This window comes from Amblyomma americanum, chromosome 1 (assembly GCF_052857255.1).
Source record: "Amblyomma americanum isolate KBUSLIRL-KWMA chromosome 1, ASM5285725v1, whole genome shotgun sequence".
NCBI lineage: Eukaryota > Metazoa > Arthropoda > Arachnida > Ixodida > Ixodidae > Amblyomma > Amblyomma americanum.
This window is the reverse complement of record NC_135497.1, coordinates 42,589,811-42,607,878: the sequence shown is the minus strand read 5'-3', so window position 1 is coordinate 42,607,878 and position 18,068 is coordinate 42,589,811. Positions and strand designations below refer to the sequence as shown.

The window sequence follows — 18,068 nt, the reverse complement described above, 5'->3', positions numbered from 1 at the left end:
TGTCGCTGCAGATTGCTGGCATTCAGTGCAGCAGTAAGAATACAAAATGCAACTGTGGCATAAGATTCCAGCATGAAAAAAAAAATGCATTTGCAAACAAAGTGTTCCAACCACTCTTGAATTCATGCTGCCTCACCACATTTGAATATCACTGTAAATGCGAAGCAAAAAAGAGATGCATGTAGTGTTTGATAGATTTACAAAAATGTGCAATTCTTTAGATGCCTGGTCCAAATAGTACTTTGCAACTTTCTTTGCAAAAGTCGTTTTGCAACAAAGCTGTCAGCTGCTATACTGTTGCATTTCGAACCATGCTGCGAAGTGATGATATTGTTGTTTTTTTTAAGACTGTCATCTTCTAGAAGTGATTGTATATATTTCAGATATTAGGCAAGTGGTGGCCGCAAACTGCTTCTGTACAGTTAACAAATCTCAAAATGGTCCAGGGAGCTAAAAGCAGCAGCAGTGACTGAAAAAAAGGTGCTAGGAAAAAGCTAAAATATTAATTGGCCAACATGATTAGCCTATACAGTCAAAGAAACTGCTTGGATTTAGCATGGTGTTAGAGTGCAGGCCTTATCATGGTCCAAGGCATTTCCAATGATTGTCCATGCTTGGCCTTCCTTAGAATGGCCAATAGTTGGCTTGTCACCTCATCCAATGATAATAATAATAATAGTAATAATAATAATAATAATAATAACTGGTTTTTGGGAAAAGGAAATAGCGCAGTATCTCTCATATATCGTTGGACACCTGAACCGCCCCGTAAGGGAAGGGATAAAGAAGGTAGTGAAAGAAGAAAGGAAGAAAGAGGTGCCGTAGTGGTGGGCTCCGGAATAATTTCGACCACCTGGGGATCTTTAACGTGCACTGACCTCGGACGGCACACGGGCGCCTAGCGTTTTTTTTTTTTCCATAAAAACGCAGCCGCCGCGGTCGGGTTCGAACCCGGGAACTCCGGATCAGTAGTCGAGCATTTCGCCAATCATGGAAGGATTGGCCGCTGATGATTTGCTTGCTTGGGCCAATCAATTTTTTCTGCCTGGGAAGCAGCCTCGGGCGTCAGATTTACCGCTTGCATGAAACTTGCGACGGATGAGCAGCCCTCACCTGCTGCAGCTTTGGATCGGTGCTTCGCGCCTTTCTGGTGGCTCAAGGCAGATCGTTGCAATGTCGACCGTCTTCTGACATATTGCGCACTTTGCTCGACAAAGATCGCTTGGTGCCGGTCTCACCCAGTGACGACAGTCCGTATGTAGCAGCCACGCAGGCTGAAACTTGCACTTCCCGCCTGGCATCTTGTCAAAGTAGACACACAACGCAAACGCCAACTCCACTTTAGTGGCGCGCACGAAGCCGAACAGTGCCTAAAAGAGCACTTTCTAGTGTGCCGAGCGCGGGTGTCGCGGTAGCACCGAGAGCGATGCGTGCCAGCCGCCGGCCGCTTGGTGCGCTGCACTACGAGACTGTGCCGGAACATGATGAGACATGGGCGGACTTCAGGCGAGACACGACACGAGCCTCCCCATTTGCGCGGCGATCTGCCTCTTTTATGTTCCTGTCCCAATCCGCGATACATTCGGGGTCTGCGGACGCGCTGGGTAATGAGACGAGCCGTTTATTTCCCGAGCCTCTGTCCGGGAAATCGCGGTTTCGCGACCTGTTCGAAGTTTCTTTAGACAGACGAACGCACAGATAGACGCAAAACACCCACTCACACGAAGAAAATACTGCAACGAAAGCGGCAGCAAGGCGCGAAATGAACTGCGCATAGCAATCGACGCGCAGCAATCAACGCATCGCAAACGAACGCGAGTCGAACGCCGCACGGTTTAGCATGGTGCCGACAGGCATCGCCGTCTGGTGGCCCGCGGCAGCAGGCATTACTGCCTATGCAACCGTCCCGCGTTGAAGACGCTCGGTGGACGGCACACTAGTAGAGTACATTCTAGGCACTATACGCCGACCGGCCGAGTGATATGTCTCGCATTGGATTGGGTTTGATTTCCAATGCATATTAGTAGCTAGACGACGTGGGGGCTGCGGGATTTAAAACTGAAACTTCCTGATGTTGCCCTTTAGTCAGCAAAGCTTGTTTTCATGGACATGTGTAAGCGAAAGGGACTTTAAAATCAGCGTGACATGCGGAGGTACGTCGTTAATTTTCTCTAGCGGAACAAATTTCACGGGATTTTCAAGGATTACGAGGAGCGCACGGGTATTCAAGTAGTTTCAAGGGCCCTTGAACTTATATTGTCAATATCAAGGATATTCAAGGATTTCAAGGGGCTGTGCGAACCCTGAGATAGTGACGGCGCCAAGGAGAGGCGAGGGGTCGAAAATTTGCCGGGACAGAATTGAATCTGCTGAGCCCTCCCTAATTCCCCAACAAATGGCCTTGAGCATCCCTTTCCAAATAAACAGCTCATTCATTCATTCATTCAATCTGCCGAGCGCTTCGTTCAGACCCTGATCGAGCAGATGCTTCATGACAGCGCAGGTTGCATTTAATTCCTTTAATGGCGGCCAACCACATTTTGTTCATTTATTTTATTTTAATCAAAAGCAGTGCCACAGAGGCACCATGCCTATACCTCTTCCGTTCCTGCTTCCACGCGCCACCCCACCACGAATGTCTAGCTGGCGTCGCCCCTGGGAACAAAATCACCAAAGAAATCCCTAGCCATGACCTTGCGACGTCGTCACTGCCTGCCCACTGGATTGTGAACAAATTGCCCACCGTGGCAGGTGGCAGTTAAAATAATGACTGGTCGCTAGAGGTAGCTTGGAAAGAGCAACCTAGGTCTCACAAGCCCGAGCGGCGGCTGTTTGAAACAGCCACCTGAGTGGCGCATCGCTTAACCGCTGCGCCAGTACTCCCAGCGGTCTATGAATGTAAAGTAGATAATGGCGAATCACCTATTAACGCTACCGCGCCATACCCTCCAGTCGAAGCTTTAGTGCTGTCCCCTCTAGTTTTTGCTGCGCCGGCCGGCCCCATGGTCATCGCGAGCCACGCGCCCCGATTCGGGCCCTGCCTGGACGATGCTGCGCCGAGGCGGCCGCGCTGAAGCGTGATGCGGCGGCCTCCGCTGGCCGCTTTGTTGCTGTGTCTGCTGGTGGTGCACGCGCAAGACGAGCCTCCCAAGAAGCCCGACGAGGGCGGCGACAAGGCCAAGCCGACGGCCGGCGGAGATGGCGGCGGCGGAGGCGGCGGCGGCGGAGGCAGCTTCGCGCTGCAGCCATCGGGCGTCACGGTGCCCGTGTGGAGCGACATCGGCCGCTCGGTGCTCACCATGTTCGCCGGCGATCCCGGGGACGGGGGCAAGTTTGCCAAGGAGGCACTGGACAGCCCCGGCATGGGAGGAATCCGAGGCGCCTTGGCCAGCCAGCAGGGCCTGATGGGCATCTTCACGTGGGTCAGCTGGCTCTTGTTCCTGGCCGTGACTGCCGGAGGACTGGGACTAGTCGGCGCGCGCTTCGCCAAGAGATGCGGCGGTGAGCGGCTGCAGATCATCTCGCCGGAGTACGACGACTACTACCAGTACTACTGCATGGCGGTGTCCCTCACCGGCGTGGCGCTCATGATCACCGCGGTGGCGCTCTTCCTCAACAAGTCGGACATGGGCTCGGCCATAAACGACGGCTACGACCACTACGCAGCCGCCGTCGGCCTGCTCAAGGGCATCTCAGCCGGCGGCGGCGACAAAGACAAGGACAAGGACAAGGAGAAAAAGGGGGACACTCCGACGGCCAGACTCCGGGGCATAGTGGACGCACTCAACACGAGGTTCCGCGACGACTTCGGCGAGTTCCTCAAGCGGCGCGTGGCCATGGACTCCGGGCTGCCGTCGCGCAGTGTGCTCTCCGAGTGCAGCCACGACGCGCGGTCGCTGGCGCACTCGCTGTCGGCCGCGGGCCAGCGCAGCCTGGCCTCGCTCTTCGCCGCCGTGGGCCGCCGCTGCGGAAAGCTGGAGAGCTCGCGAAAGCTCGCCTACGGCCACCTGGCGCGCGCCGTCGAGGATGCCACCGTGGCGGAGCGCAAGCGGCTGCTGCGGAAGGTGCGCAGCGCACTCGAGCGCGCCCAGCAGCGCATGCTGGAGCAGAGCGGGGGGCCAGGCGTGGACGCGGCCATCGGCAAGCTGGCCAGCTACGAGAGCGACGGCGGCGTGGTGAGCTGGATGAGCTTCCTCACGGGAATCCCCATGCTGCTCGTGGTGGTGATCGCGCTGGTGGCGCCCATCGTGGCCATCGCCGGCATGGGCATCGCGGCCCAGGACCACGACCTGCGGCCCACGGTGCGCTCGCCGCAGTCCAACACCGGAGGCCTGATGCTCGTGTACAGCGCCGCGGCCGGACTTGTCTGCCTCATCATATCCTCGTTCATCGCCACCCAGCTGTACGTGGTCGCCGGCGCCGGGGAAGTGTACGTCTGCGACCCGTTCCGCTCGAGGAACTTCAAGGTGCTGGACCAGATGGCGTACGCGCTGTGGCCCGGCGAGCAGCGCGGCCAATGGGCCGGATTCGTCCCCAGCGAGATCTTGAGCAAGTGCCAGCGGGGCGGCTCGGTCTCGGACCTGCAGGCGCCGGAATGGGCCGGCGTGGCCAAGGGCGGAGGCAACGAGACCAAGAAGGAAGACAAGAAGGATGAGGCTCCCAAGGCGCCGCCGTCCGAGCGGCTGAGGCTCAACGCGGAGCTGCTGAGCAACGCGAGCGCCGCGCGCGACTCGGGCGCAGCGGTTCGCGCGCTGGTGAGCGCCCTGGGCCAGCTCGGCGGCAGCAGCCAGCGGCCGCCGGCGATCCGCGCCGCCGCCGAGCAGCTCTCGCGCAAGTGGCGGCCCCTGGCCAGGGACAACCGGAGCGACCCGCTGCTGACCAGCGCGGTGGGCCGTTACTACGGCGAGTACATGGGCGACGCCGAGAGGAGGCTGCGTTGGGCCAGCGCCCAGACGGCCGAGCAGGGCGGCGGCGGCTGCGAGCCGGCCTTCCAGACGCTCAACGCGGCGCTGCTGCTGTTCTGCGACACCTTCGTGGCTGGCGCAGAGGGCTACTGGCTGGCGCACGTGCTCGCCTTCGTGCTGCTGCTGTGCTTCGGCCCCATCTGCCTGGGCATGGCCAACCACTTCCTCATCATGGAGAACTACGTCTACCACGGCTTCGACGACAAGAAGGTCAAGCGGCGCGAAGAGCGCGAACGCTTGGGCCTCGTCAAGAAGAAGAAGAAGAAAAAGAAGAAGAAGAAAGAGGAAGAGGAGGACGACTCCTCCGTGAGCGACAGCAGCGAGGGCGACGACAGCTCAGAGTCCAGCTGATCGCTTCATTTTCCCTCTGTACGCGCACGACAACGTTTACGACTGCGTCCCAAACATGTGAAACGGCCAAGTGCGAAGCGCCCCAGGCCACAGGTCGGCCCTCTTCTGGCTGCTGCCGACCGGTTGGAAATGTCCCTCGCCTGACACGGACGCCCGCTCTCTACAACACCTCCGCTACCGAGAACTTTCTTGCGATTTCTCTGCATCGTGACGAAAAGAACATCTGTCAAACTGACAGCCGACTCCAGTTGGAGCAGGGCTGGCTGTTTAGAAAGGAAGCGCACTTTCCGGCACCGAGAGGCTCCATAAACTACAAGATGGCGTACAGCTGCCCACCGTTTCTTACAAACGCAACGCTTGCGGTTCTAGCAAGTCGGCGCGATCGATTTCAATACACAAAAGCAAGGACGTGCACCGGTTTCGCGTAGTCTGGCTTTCAGCTCACTTGGTTCTACGCGCAGGCGTAGCCAACGAACCCTGAGCTACTGAGGACCCGTTAAGCGGATCATCTAATTGGCTCGGATTGCAAGCGGAAGCGGACGGCAATGCCGTTCGCGCCACCTTCACACCCGTTCGAAGCTGCATGCGCACCATGTATGACACGTAAGGAAACGCAACGATACAAAGAGCTGTAACCGCGGTAGAAACTAAACGCCAGCTTTATTCCTGTTGCGTTCTAGCGGACAGCGTTCCCGAGTTTACGCCCATCTATAGCGCAAATATTGGGAGCGCTAAACGTGAATACAAAAGGGCAACGCAAAATCGTCAGTGTCAGTCGAGAACGATCTCCATAAATGAACTGTCGCAGGAGGGCAACCGTTTGCAGTCACGCGCTCGAAGCTGTCAAGGCTTTAAAAGTCTCATGAGCCTCACTGGTCCCTAGCGATGCGGAAAAATAACTGCGAGGCCTGTCGCAGAGAAGGCTAAGTACTGCACAGTGCTTAGCCCTTTGCGGGCTGCTACTCTCACGCAGTGCAGCCGTACGACACTGCCTCAGAGACTCAAAAGGGACCCCATGCAGTCCCACGCACGAAGCGGTGCAGTTGGTCATATTTTGCCCGTTACTGGCTTGGAGCGTAGTCCGTTATGTGGTAGTGTCTTCGAGCAACCCGCCTTTTCCCGCATGTTGCAGATTCGACATACCCTACCGCGGCGGCCACGTTTCCATGAGGGCAAAGAGGCAGGAACGCCCTGTGCCTATACACTTCGGTAACCCCCAGCCAGTCGAAACGAATCCGGGGCGCCCTTCGCAGGCGGCGTCCCTCGGAGCGCTGCTCCGGGACAAACATCAGTTTGGACGAAAGACGCACGACCGAAAGGGGCGCGCCGCAGACGGGCCAACTTTGAGCAATGCCTCCTAGCCGTCACCAGCTTCTCCGGCGTCAGCGCAGGCCAGGAAGTGGCGGCCCAGACGGTGGGAGCCGTTTGTCAGCGGTCGCTCCCAACGGCCTCCCTCGGCTGTTTTCGTTTCCGCGGTGCGGTGGCCCAGTTTGCGCAACATCCCGCAGACACTTCCAACACACGGCGTCGCTTATTTTAACGAAGCGCATGCAGCCGGAGAGGAGGCATACACCACCGCTTCCGCTCACAAACGAAACGGGGGTTGCGAACGGGCCCAGTGCCTCGCACGATGGCCAGGGAGCGGGATATCGGTGTGCCGCGTCAAAGCAGAACATACAAAAAAATCAAACACCGTTGGCCGGACGCTAAACCAGAATAAACAAAATGGCAGTGAGCGCGGGCGCAGAGGAAATGTTTTCGGAGCTAATTTTCAAATGGACCACCAGCTAGTCACGCGATGTGCTTTGCTCCGCCACGGAAGAATAGAGATCGGGTGCCAATATTACCACCGGCGCGTTACCATCGCACAAGCCGACAATTGTGCGCAGCGGGTCGCGGAAGCTGCTCGTCGGACACATGCATATACTTTGGGAATCCATCACTCGCTATTACAGGAGCCAACGCCAAAGACTGCCACATGTACGTTATTATTTTTTTCTACGAGAGCGGCCTGGCAGAACCGATTTATAGAGTTCAACAGAGACCAATTTAACGAACTCGCTCTTGCAGTGTTATTTGGTACGATACCAGCCGCTGCTCTTTAAGACGCTTAAGGACATGCACATCTCGGTACAGAGCTTACAGCATCCAGTGCATATACAAGGGAGCGGCCTATGGCCATGTGGCGGTGCTCAGCATGTCACGGTGCTTTAGCGCATGCGATATACGCATACACCGACGCGCGAATTTCCTCCAATGACTATTTAAACACATGCTAGCGCCGGTATACGTAAGGCGCAGTCTCTCGGTGTTCTGTTGAAAGACGCCGCGTCACATATACGGCTCATTGTAATATGAATGCATTATCAGTGTACCTTATGCACGTCATTACCACTCCAGTTTTCCGTTCAAATGCATGCAACAAAAACACTGCATCTCCCGCGCACACACACAAAAAAAAAATGCTGGCGATTTAGCATTGCTAAGCACAAAATATTGCGCGAAAGCAGTTTTTTGAAGGTGGACACACCCGCCGCGGTGGCTCAGTGGTTAGGGCGCTCGACTACTGATCCGGAGTTCCCGGGTTCGAACCCGACCGCGGCGGCTGCGTTTTTATGGAGGAAAAACGCTAAGGCGCCCGTGGGCTGTGCGATGTCAGTGCACGTTAAAGATCCCCAGGTGGTCGAAATTATTCCGGAGCCCTCCACTACGGCACCTCTTATTCCTTTCTTCTTTCACTCCCTCCTTTATTCCTTCCCTTACGGCGTGGTTCATGAGTCCGCCGTTACAGTGAGATACTGCGCCATTTCCTTTCCACAAAAACCAATTATTATTATTATTATTATTATTATTATTATTATTATTATTATTATTATTATTATTATTATTATTATTATAGGTGACGCTGGGTATCCAGGCAGCCTATCGGGAACCACGGCACCTGAGCAGGTAACTGCTGATTGGTAGTGTCTGAAAACAATAAAAATGACATAATTAAATAAAGTAAACTGCCGGTCGAGTTTACTCGTACCAAAATTTCACGTTTTATTTTTGCTTATAACGGTGCATACGACCTTCCGATAGATAGAACAGTGTAAGATAAGCTGCTTTAAACAATTTGTTACAGCAATCATTCACTTCCGGTTTCGGTTTCCGCGGGCTGCGACGTTTTCACACACAATTGCCACAAGTTGTGCGCGCTCAAAAAACAGTAACACGTCCGCCAAGAGTATGGTTTGGTTTGGTTTGGTTTATGAGGTTTAACGTCCCAAAGCGACTCCGGCTATGAGGGACGCCGTAGTGAACGGCTCCGGATAATTTCGACGTGCACTCGCATCACACCCCACACGGCCCTCTAGTATTTGAAAATTGTTTTTTGGGGGGAAAGGAAATGGCGCAGTATCTGTCTCATATATCGTTGGACACCTGAACCGCGCCGTAGGGGAAGGGAAAAAGGAGGGAGTGAAAGAAGAAAGGAAGACAAAAATTAATTTGGATTAGCTCAGCTAATCCAGGATCAAAGCGAAAGATATCGGCGTTCACTGTGTTCATTGGCGTTGGCGTTGACAATGTTCTAGACGGCGATGGACTTGAGCAAAGGAAGGGCGCATAACTGGCTAACTGGATATGCGGACGGCTCATTCGTGCTTTGATACATGTGGCGGTGGCGAGAGATATGGCCTGAATGCAATGGCGCTGACAGCGTTGTGGCTGACATGTGGCACTGCAGCAGTACCTAGGCCGCAGCGTTCATTTAGTGATCAATATTTCGCGATCAACCACGAACTGCATGCGATTTCCCAGGGTGGCAGGGAGGGCGCGCTGCCTGTGCAGTGTGCGGAACACAATCTTAGCAGGCTTTTGATACCAACGCCATGTACATGAAAGCGAGATTGAGGTCTCCACTGACCCACGGAGCCGGTTGTGCGCCTTCACTTTCGTGAAAATGAACGGTCTTTGCAAAGTTGTCAACGCCAAAGAACTCTATGAACGCCGTCGGCTCACTTGTTTTGCTTGGTTTTTGAGGAGAGGAAATGGCACAGTAACCGTCTCACATATCTCGGTGGACACCCGAACCGTGCCCTAAAGGAAGGGATAAAGGAGGGAGGAAAAGAAGAGAAAACTGAAAGTTGCATTTTGAGGAAATGCGCGGCGCGGCGCAGTGGCGGAACATCTGTGGCTTGGTGCGACTAGGGAGCGAGAGAGAGAGAAAAGGCGACGGAGTCGGCGGCGGCCACCTGCGCCGTGCGTGACGTCACTCTTGCTCCGACATACGCCGGCTCGCGCGAAGCGCAGTGTTGAATAGCGTAGTGAAGCTTTTCGCTTCAAAAGGTACCGACGTAGAGGGCTCCGGAGTAATTTCGACCACCTGGGGATCCCCAGCATGCAATGACATTGCACAGCACACGCGCGCCTTAGCATTTGGCCTCCATCGCAACGCTGCCGTGTACACTACTACCTTTTCGCTTGCTCACCTCATGCTCCGGCTCACTTCTTAGCATCCTCTTTGTAGACGGAAAGAGCGAATAACTTTTATCGAAGAAAAAAAAAAGAAAGAGTGGTGGGGGCCTAAGCCCTAGAAAGGAGGGAGACAAAACTCACTAGTCGAGTGGTAGACGAAAGAACGCTTATTAGGCGAAGACACCCATATTTGTATCATTTAGTCTCAGGACACCTATATAATAAGCCAATTGCAAAGTGCACACCTAAAAAGACAAAATAATCCACTCAACTGAATCAAGAGTGAAAACCATCTAAACCACACATACTAGTGTGGTTGCAGTTGTTCTGTTGGCTTGACTATGTCCGTTGCCTCGTCGCCAGACGCACTTCTGATGCGGACAGTGCGGCATATGTACTCTCAACAAGTTGCACTACTGCGTCAAACACCGGAGCGTCCGCCACTGTTTGTTTATACTGCGTCGCAATGCGGACACCCGTCTATAAAATCACTGATTATCTCAGTACCAATAGTCTTTCATGGACTCTGTCAGACGCCACTCCCATTATGAACTGGTCGCAAAGCATCTCTTCAGACGCGGCATAGTAGCACGCGTTCACCAAGTCCCGCAGAGCTGTAACATACTCGGAAATTGTCCCCCATGTCTCTTTTCATCTTCGTTGAAAACGGTGGCTGTCGATGATGACATGTGACGATTGAAAACATATTTGCTTCAGAATGGCGACCGTAGCTCTTCGTCTGGGGCGTCCTGGCCCGTTGCGTGCATAGTTGTCACAGGTGGCTGAGTAGCTTTTCGTGCATAATAATTGACACCATCCTAATCATCGAGGGGATAAATGAGGAGTGCACGTTTGTGCTCTGCTGGCAGTCGTGACCCGCCTTACAGAGACCTTTGGTACCAACTACTGAGAAACCGGGACCTAAGGCTTCAGTATGAACGGCGGTGGCGGCTGCATGTTGAATTTCGGTATTACCGCGTACTGAGGCATTTCTTGAAAACTCTGGAGTATTCCTCGAAGAAAAATAGAAAACTCAAAGTCACTGTTTCTTTATGAACGCCGACCTTCTACTACGAAGTCTACTACGCAGCGTGGAACTCTCTCGGTTCCGTTATGCCTCGCGTCTGACCGTTGCCGTCATGCGCTTCCCACCCGTCGAGGAAGCGGACGCCGCCGTCGTGGACTTGCGTATTCATGTTACAAACATCATTCTTTGTTCCCCACAAAACTACTATGTGCTTGGCACTGTCCTTCTAATTTTCCCTCCATTACGCCTTGAATTAAGGCCGCTTGGCTGTATTTTCTGTCGATGCGAACGGATTGTAGAACTGGGATCTCGCATGCCCATTCTGATGAGACACCATATTGTGCGCCGTGAAGAAAACGTGTCCACGGACGCCAGCTATTGAGATCAAGCAATCAAAATTAATTTCGGGGTTTCCATTAAAAATACTTCTAGCTTGACAGTATAGGCTTTCTATATGCTCCGCAGATTATTCAATCTGTGCTGTAATACTGATCTACTTCCCGATGTTCATGGATTTCGAAGTGATGCCTTCGCACCGTGGTTACCACCAAGTACGAACGGTGCTCGCCAAGGCAGCCTTGAAAACTTGAAAAAAATTCAACTCGATCAAAAAGAACAATGCAGATGAGCAAGCCACATGAAACGGAACATCGCTGTAATGAATCACTTTGATCCCTCAGTGCACACCTTGGAAACGCTGTCGCGTCTCGCTCTTAAAGACGAAGCTTAAGCGTCCTCCAAATTTTTTCGCTCACGGCCAAAGACGCCGACGACACCGGCTTTTCTGCGACACGAGCTCCTTAACGCCGTCGCGTTAAAAACAATTTCCAATTTTTCAATTCGTCCCGTCGAACGCACTGGCGAAGGGAAAGACCAAGACACATCGAGACGCGCCTGGCGCCGAACAACGGGCAAACAACCGAAGGGCCCCACAGTCCCCTCGCGCTGCTTTGTAGCGACTACGCCACCATGGACGCCGCCGCTGTGAAAAAGAGAGGAAAGTAGCTTTTCTTGTAACAAAGTTTTATTCATTTACCTTGAACATAGTCGAAGTCGTTGCCGTTTCACATGCATGTACATCACTGTCACCACAGCGGAAAAAAAAAAAACCTGGGAACATAGCTCAATGTTTTCTTCCTCCAGAAGCTGATTCTTTGGTTGCAGGAGCTCGTTCACCTTGAGGGGCCAGGCCGCTGCGCCTTTTCCTCCCTGCCGCCTGTCCCTTGCCTCCTTTCGCCGGCAGTCGCTCAGCGTTGAAGTCATCAACTGCAGGACGCCCGCCGGAAGGCACAGCAGAAGCCGAAGACGCTGTCGCCACAGCGGCGCTGGAAGGCCCGCCGGTTGCCTCAGTTTCGATCGGCGTTTCCGCGTTCGAGCTGGACACCCTGGATGCACGCTGCCGAGTCAGCGCTCGCGTCGACGGCGACTCGGTGGTAACACCGAACTGGAACTGCGCGATTGTCAGCGAGCTCTTGGTGCGCGCAAGATATTCCGCTAGTTGTTTGCGGGATCGAAACGTAATCCTATTAGGGCTGGTGATATAAACGTCGAACTTCCCGGCCGTTTTGCCGCTCTTGCGTTGACGAATAGTGCGAATCCACCCTTCCGGAACACGTGCTTCTGCGGACATGGCTCGGTCGTACGATCCGATGCAGAACAAATGAGCACATCAACCAAGCAGACGCATCACTCCCAGCTCTGCACGCGCCACTACTGCATGGGCAACCAATCACAAACCTCCACGGTGCAGGAGGTGACGCTGGGTATCCGGGCAGCCTATCGGCAACCACGGAACTGGACCTGGTAACTGCTGATTGGTAGTGCGTGAAAACAATAAAAAATGACGTAATTAAATAAACTGCCGAGTTTTCTCGTACCGAAATTTCACGTTTTATTTTTGCTTACAACGGTGCATACGACCTTCCGATAGATAGAACAGCGTAAGATAAGCTGCTTTAAACAATTTGTTACAGCAATCATGCAGTTCTGGTTTCGGTTTGCGCGGGCTGCGACGTTTTCACACACAATCCGCCTTTTTCATATTCCTGTGCTGCCACCTCGCGTACAACGCTGGAAGCTCACTGGAAGGGTACTGCGCGCCCAACCCGGCCGGACTGAGTGCCGCTGCGGAGCACGTTTTGTTGGAATCTGTCAACGATGGCGTGTCCTGGGCCGCATCTGGTGCCTGGAGGATTTCTAGGATTGTCTGATGGCTTGGTGCCAAGTCCGAAGCAGGCTGCTGTGCCCACCGAAGAGTAAATTCTTCAGTATCTCCGATCAACCGGCATGCGATGCGAACGCCAGCTGAGCAAGGGCCGCCGCTTCAGAGATGAAGGCTACATTCGGAACATAATGTTCAATGAAATATCCCCGATCAGTGAGGTTGGCGTTTTCCGCTGTGTATGCCTGCCATCCATTAAAAGGTGGATACTACATCGTGCGCGCCGTAGCACAGAAAACGACTGGGGACAACAGTTTTCACAAGCAATCGTTGTGCTCAAGCGCTGCCGAATAGCTACACGAACTACAAAAGCACAAGCGTACTCGCAACATGGCAGCTCTGCTAGAATTTCACTTTATTTTCCCACAGCACACCGCTGCATAGGTTAAACAAGCATGCTCGTCCATAAAGACGAGCGCGAGGGGCGCACATTGAGTCATTCTGGCGATACCACGCAGCGCTCATCGTGGATATGATGCGAACACACGCATAACGCACCTTCTTCTTCTTCTGCCTCTTAATACATGGCACATACCCGCACCGGGGGATTGGCCAGGGTGTAGTTGCATAAACAAGGAAATTTCAATGGGAGATTACGACAAAATTCTAGCACCATGCGTGAATGCTCTCGTAGCTTCTTTTTCGTTGCCCGCTCCATCGCGCGTTGACAACGGCTCACGGCACGCGGCCTTCTTGCTTGAGAAAGCAAAAAGCGTCGGAAGGAAGTCTAAATGCCGCGGTGACATTCGAGGCCTTCCTGGCCATGAATAAAACCTTTCGTGATACATTTCGTGGCACATGCATTTAAACGCAGCACCTCGTCCGTACCTGTCACAAAGTGATTCCCGCACAGTCTTGACGGTGCCCAAGGGCGGCCGCGATCGTCGAGCCGGTGAACTGCTTTTATCCACGCTTCGCGTCGAAGGCGATCCCAAGAAGCGTTCGGAAAGCGAAAAAATCCGAGTTCGCTTCCCTTTACATATTGGGCATTGCAGCCGTATGTAACACATGTCGTATGCATCGCCAAATGCGTCGCGCTGAACACCCGACGGCTGTAGCAACGCACCCCGAGTAAGAAGCCGGTTTGTTTACACTTCCGCGGTCGGAATCGAGTGGAGCGCGCGACCCTTCCAATATATTTCGCGACACCGCCGCCAGGGGATGGGCGCATGCGCAGTCGCGTCGTGAAAAAAGGGTCACGCGCGCTCAAAAAACAGTAACACGTCCGCCAAGAGTATGGTTTGGCTTGGTTTGGTTTATGAGGTTTAACGTCCCAAGGCGACTCCGGCCATGAGGGACGCCGTAGTGAACGGCTCCGGATAATTTCGACGTGCACTCATATCACATCCCACACGGGCCTCTAGTATTTGAAAATTGGATTTTTGAGGAAAGGAAATGGCGCAGTATCTGTCTCACATATCGGCGGAGACCTCCACCGCGCCGTAAGGGGTGGGATAAAGGAGGGAGTGAAAGAAGAACGGAAGGAAGAGGTGCCGTAGTGGAGGGCTCCGGAATAATTTCGACCACCTGGGGATCACTGACGTGACTGGCATCGCACAGGACACGGGCGCCTTAGCGTTTCGCCTCCATCGAAACGCGGCCGCCGCGGTCGCGTTCGAACCCAGGAACTCCAGATCAGTAGCCGAGCGCGCTAACCACTGAGCCACCGCGGCGGGTATTTCGCCTCCATCGAAATGCGACCGCCATGGTCACAAAATGCGACCGCCATGGCGACCGCCACTCAGGGAAGCATCAGATAGTATCTATAGCATGTGGTTTTGTCAAACGAGGAAAAAAGGCAGAAAACAAACAGTCTGAATAAGCAGAGGGAAGAAAGGGAAAGGGGGGAGCAAGACCGGTGCGTCTAACAGGGAAACCCTCCAGAGGCGGAAATGAATTTGTGAACAGCGGAGCGAATTGTTCCGTTGCTATAGCCCAGCTGATTAGCGCCCTGGAAACGGTATAACGGGAATTGGCGTAGACTTAATTTTGGAAAGAAATTTCCGGGAAAAATTTTCGGAGGGAGGCGACCCGGCGACAGGACAGGAGGAAATGATTCAAAGGTCCGAGTTTATTGCAGAATGGAGACATGGGTAAGGGAGTACACCAAGATGTGAACAGATAGAAATTTAGGGGAAGAATCCTGCGCCTAAGACTAGTCAGGGACACCTCGCAATGACGTGAAAAACATTGACCTGGATTGCACTTACGCTGTAAATGCCGGAAGTCATCAAGCGAGAGAAAGGACGAGTTGTGGGGCTTCAGCAGCGTGCACTCGCCGATAAAGGATAAGCATGGGAGTAAGGGAAGGATAGTCTCGCTCAAGGCAGAAGACGCGAGGAAGCCTGCCGACTCATATTCATTCAGTAACGCGTTATCCCCCAAAGCATTGCACAGCGCGAGAGTAGTAGTAGCAAGTGGTTTTTTTTATTAAAATAATAATAAAAAGGAAGGAAAGGATTTTTGCTAGCCCCGGCATCTGCCATCAATACTGTGCGATGTCAGTGCACGTTAAAGATCCCCAGGTGGTCGAAACTATTCCGGAGCCCTCCACTACGGACCAATATGTTCCTTTCTTCTTTCACTCCCGCCTTTATTCCTTCCCTTACGGCGCGGTTCAGGTGTCCAAAGATATATGAGACAGATACTGCGCCATTTCCTTTCCCCAAAAACCTATTATTATTATTATTATTATTATTATTATTATTATTATTATTATTATTATTATTATTATTATTATTATTATTATTCAATACTGAAACACCTGAGCTGGGGCAGCGGAAATAAAGGATAGCAGGCAGAACTGACCCGGAGTTCCCGGGTTCGAACCCGGCCGCGGCGGCTGCGTTTTTATGGAGGAAAAACGCTAAGGCGCCCGTGTGCTGTGCGATGTCAGTGCACGTTAAAGATCCCCAGGTAGTCGAAATTATTCCGGAGCCCTCCACTGCGGCACCTCTTCCTTCCTTTCTTCTTTCAGTCCCTCCGTTATCCCTTCCCTTACGGCGCGGTTCAGGCGTCCAACGATATGCGAGACAGATACTGCGCCATTTACTTTCCTCAAAAAACCAAATATTACAGGCAGAATGGAAAATGAAATGAGAGGTGAGGGGACAGGAAGAGAGGATAGGGGGAGAAGTAATACACACAAGCTCTTTACACAATAAGAAATGTGTCCAGGTTGTGCGCGCGATTAGTTAATAATAATAATAATAATAATAGGTTTTTTTTGGGGGGGGGGAAAGGAAATGGCGCAGTATCTGTCTCATATATCGTTCGACACCTGAACCGCGCCGTAAGGGAAGGGATAAAGGAAGGAGTGAAAGAAGAAAGAGAAATAGGTGCCGTAGTGGAGGGCTCCGGCATAATTTCGACCACCTGGGGATCTTTAACGTGCACTGACATCGCACAGCACACGGGCGCCTTAGCGTTTGCTGTGCGACTGTGCGATGTCAGTGCATGTTGGAGGAATAAAAACACGCGCGCGCAGCACTATGTTCACTACAACTGGAGTGGGGCATCCAGTTATTAATCGTTGAAGGTAAATCTCGCGGAGCGTTCGGTCACTGCGTGCAAACTACCTGGCGGAGAACAGACGGGACGTCAAGCCCGTGTGTTCGAGGAATGCACAGAGGCTCACCAAAGTTCGCTCACGAGTACGCGCACTGCCCTGCGGCCACAATAGCGTCTTGATGGAGTCTGGTAATATGCCCTGCGCCCTATAGGCCGCGAGCATATCGCGACGAGCATCGGTGAACGCGGCACAGTGAAGGAGCAGGTGTTCTAGTGCTTCCACTGCACCGCATCCGTAATAAGCATTAATCGTCGCGATTCCGTGACGCTCCCGTCGTTCCCCGGGCCCCACGCAGCCAATGCGCGCGCCGAGGATCAGTGCACGTTGCGACCGCGGAAGTGCGCGACAGCCAGTGATGCTGTCGATGCGCTCTCCTCCTGCGATGCGTGGGTCGGGGTGCTGCTTTCGAAGATGGTCGTGGATGGCCGCACGCACGTCCTCCAGCGCAAGAAGCAGATCGCTGGCAGGTAGTTGGTGTGCAGCGGTCGCGAGGTCGTCAGCTTCTTCGTTGCCGGCGATGCCGCAGTGACCGGGCACCCACTGTGCACCCACGGCGCATCCTCTCTGCGCGAGCGAATTTCCCGCACTAGTGGGGCACCGCGGCCGGTGGATTGCAGCCGGCTGAGGGCGGCGCGGGAGTCGCACAGCAGAGCACTCCAGGGCGGCGAAGGGCAGCTGCAGGTCCAGCCCGAGCCGGATCCCCATCAACTCCGCCGTGGTGGAGGAGCCCAGGAAGGTTGCGTGTTGCGTGCGCGAGACCTCCCGATGACAATCAGCCGCCGCCGCTCTGTGCCGTTCATCCTCGCGTGCACAGTTTTCACCAGTGCATGCTATCTCCTTTCAAGGCATGCGTTTTTGATGGCAGCATATTTGGTAAAACTGCGCCGTTTCGTCGGCAGTGTCTCTCCCCCCTCCCCCCTTTTTAACGGCGTTTTTGGTTCTTCTCGGGGAGGTTGTCACAGGGTCCTAAGCTAGTATGTACTGCTACTGCTACCGCTTACCGCGGCCGCCAGGCGCATGCGCACTGGCGGCCTTGGTAAGCGGTACACGGCACACGCTTGTCTAACAAATAAAGCAGGTCTGTCATCTGACATTCCGATAAACTTCCGCACTTCGGCGCTCACCACACCCTAGCAGCTTCATTCTTACAGCCAGAAAGTGTACCCATTCGCAGACGCCGCAGTCTGTGTCGCGGGCAGGCGCGTTCAGCAAATGGCTGCCAGGAAAGAACCACTCGCGGGGGCCAACCTTTACCGTGCCTTTTGAGCTATGCGCTCGACGCCAAGCAGCCTCCGAAGCGACGTTTATTTCAGCAGCGAGGAGCGCTGTGCACCCTCGGGCGCCAAAAAACAGTAACACGTCCGCCAAGAGTATGGTTTGGTTTGGTTTGGTTTATGAGGTTTAACGTCCCAAAGCGACTCCGGCTATGAGGGACGCCATAGTGGACGGCTCCGGATAATTTCGACGTGCACT

The 18,068-nt window shown here is 53.7% G+C and overlaps 1 protein-coding gene across 4 annotated transcripts in view; it reads right to left on the bottom strand.

Moving 5' to 3' along the window:
- LOC144112700 (rhotekin-2-like) overlaps nucleotides 1-18,068 on the bottom strand; it is a 215,160-nt gene that overhangs the window by 65,716 nt on the left and 131,376 nt on the right. Inside the window, exon 1 of one of the 4 annotated variants that reach the window (XM_077645528.1) lies at nucleotides 1,114-1,271. The exons of the other annotated variants lie outside the window; for them this stretch is intronic. The gene's annotated coding sequence lies outside the window, so the exon portion shown is untranslated. Of the gene's footprint in view, nucleotides 1-1,113; nucleotides 1,272-18,068 lie in introns of those variants that run through there. 4 annotated transcript variants of the gene reach the window in all.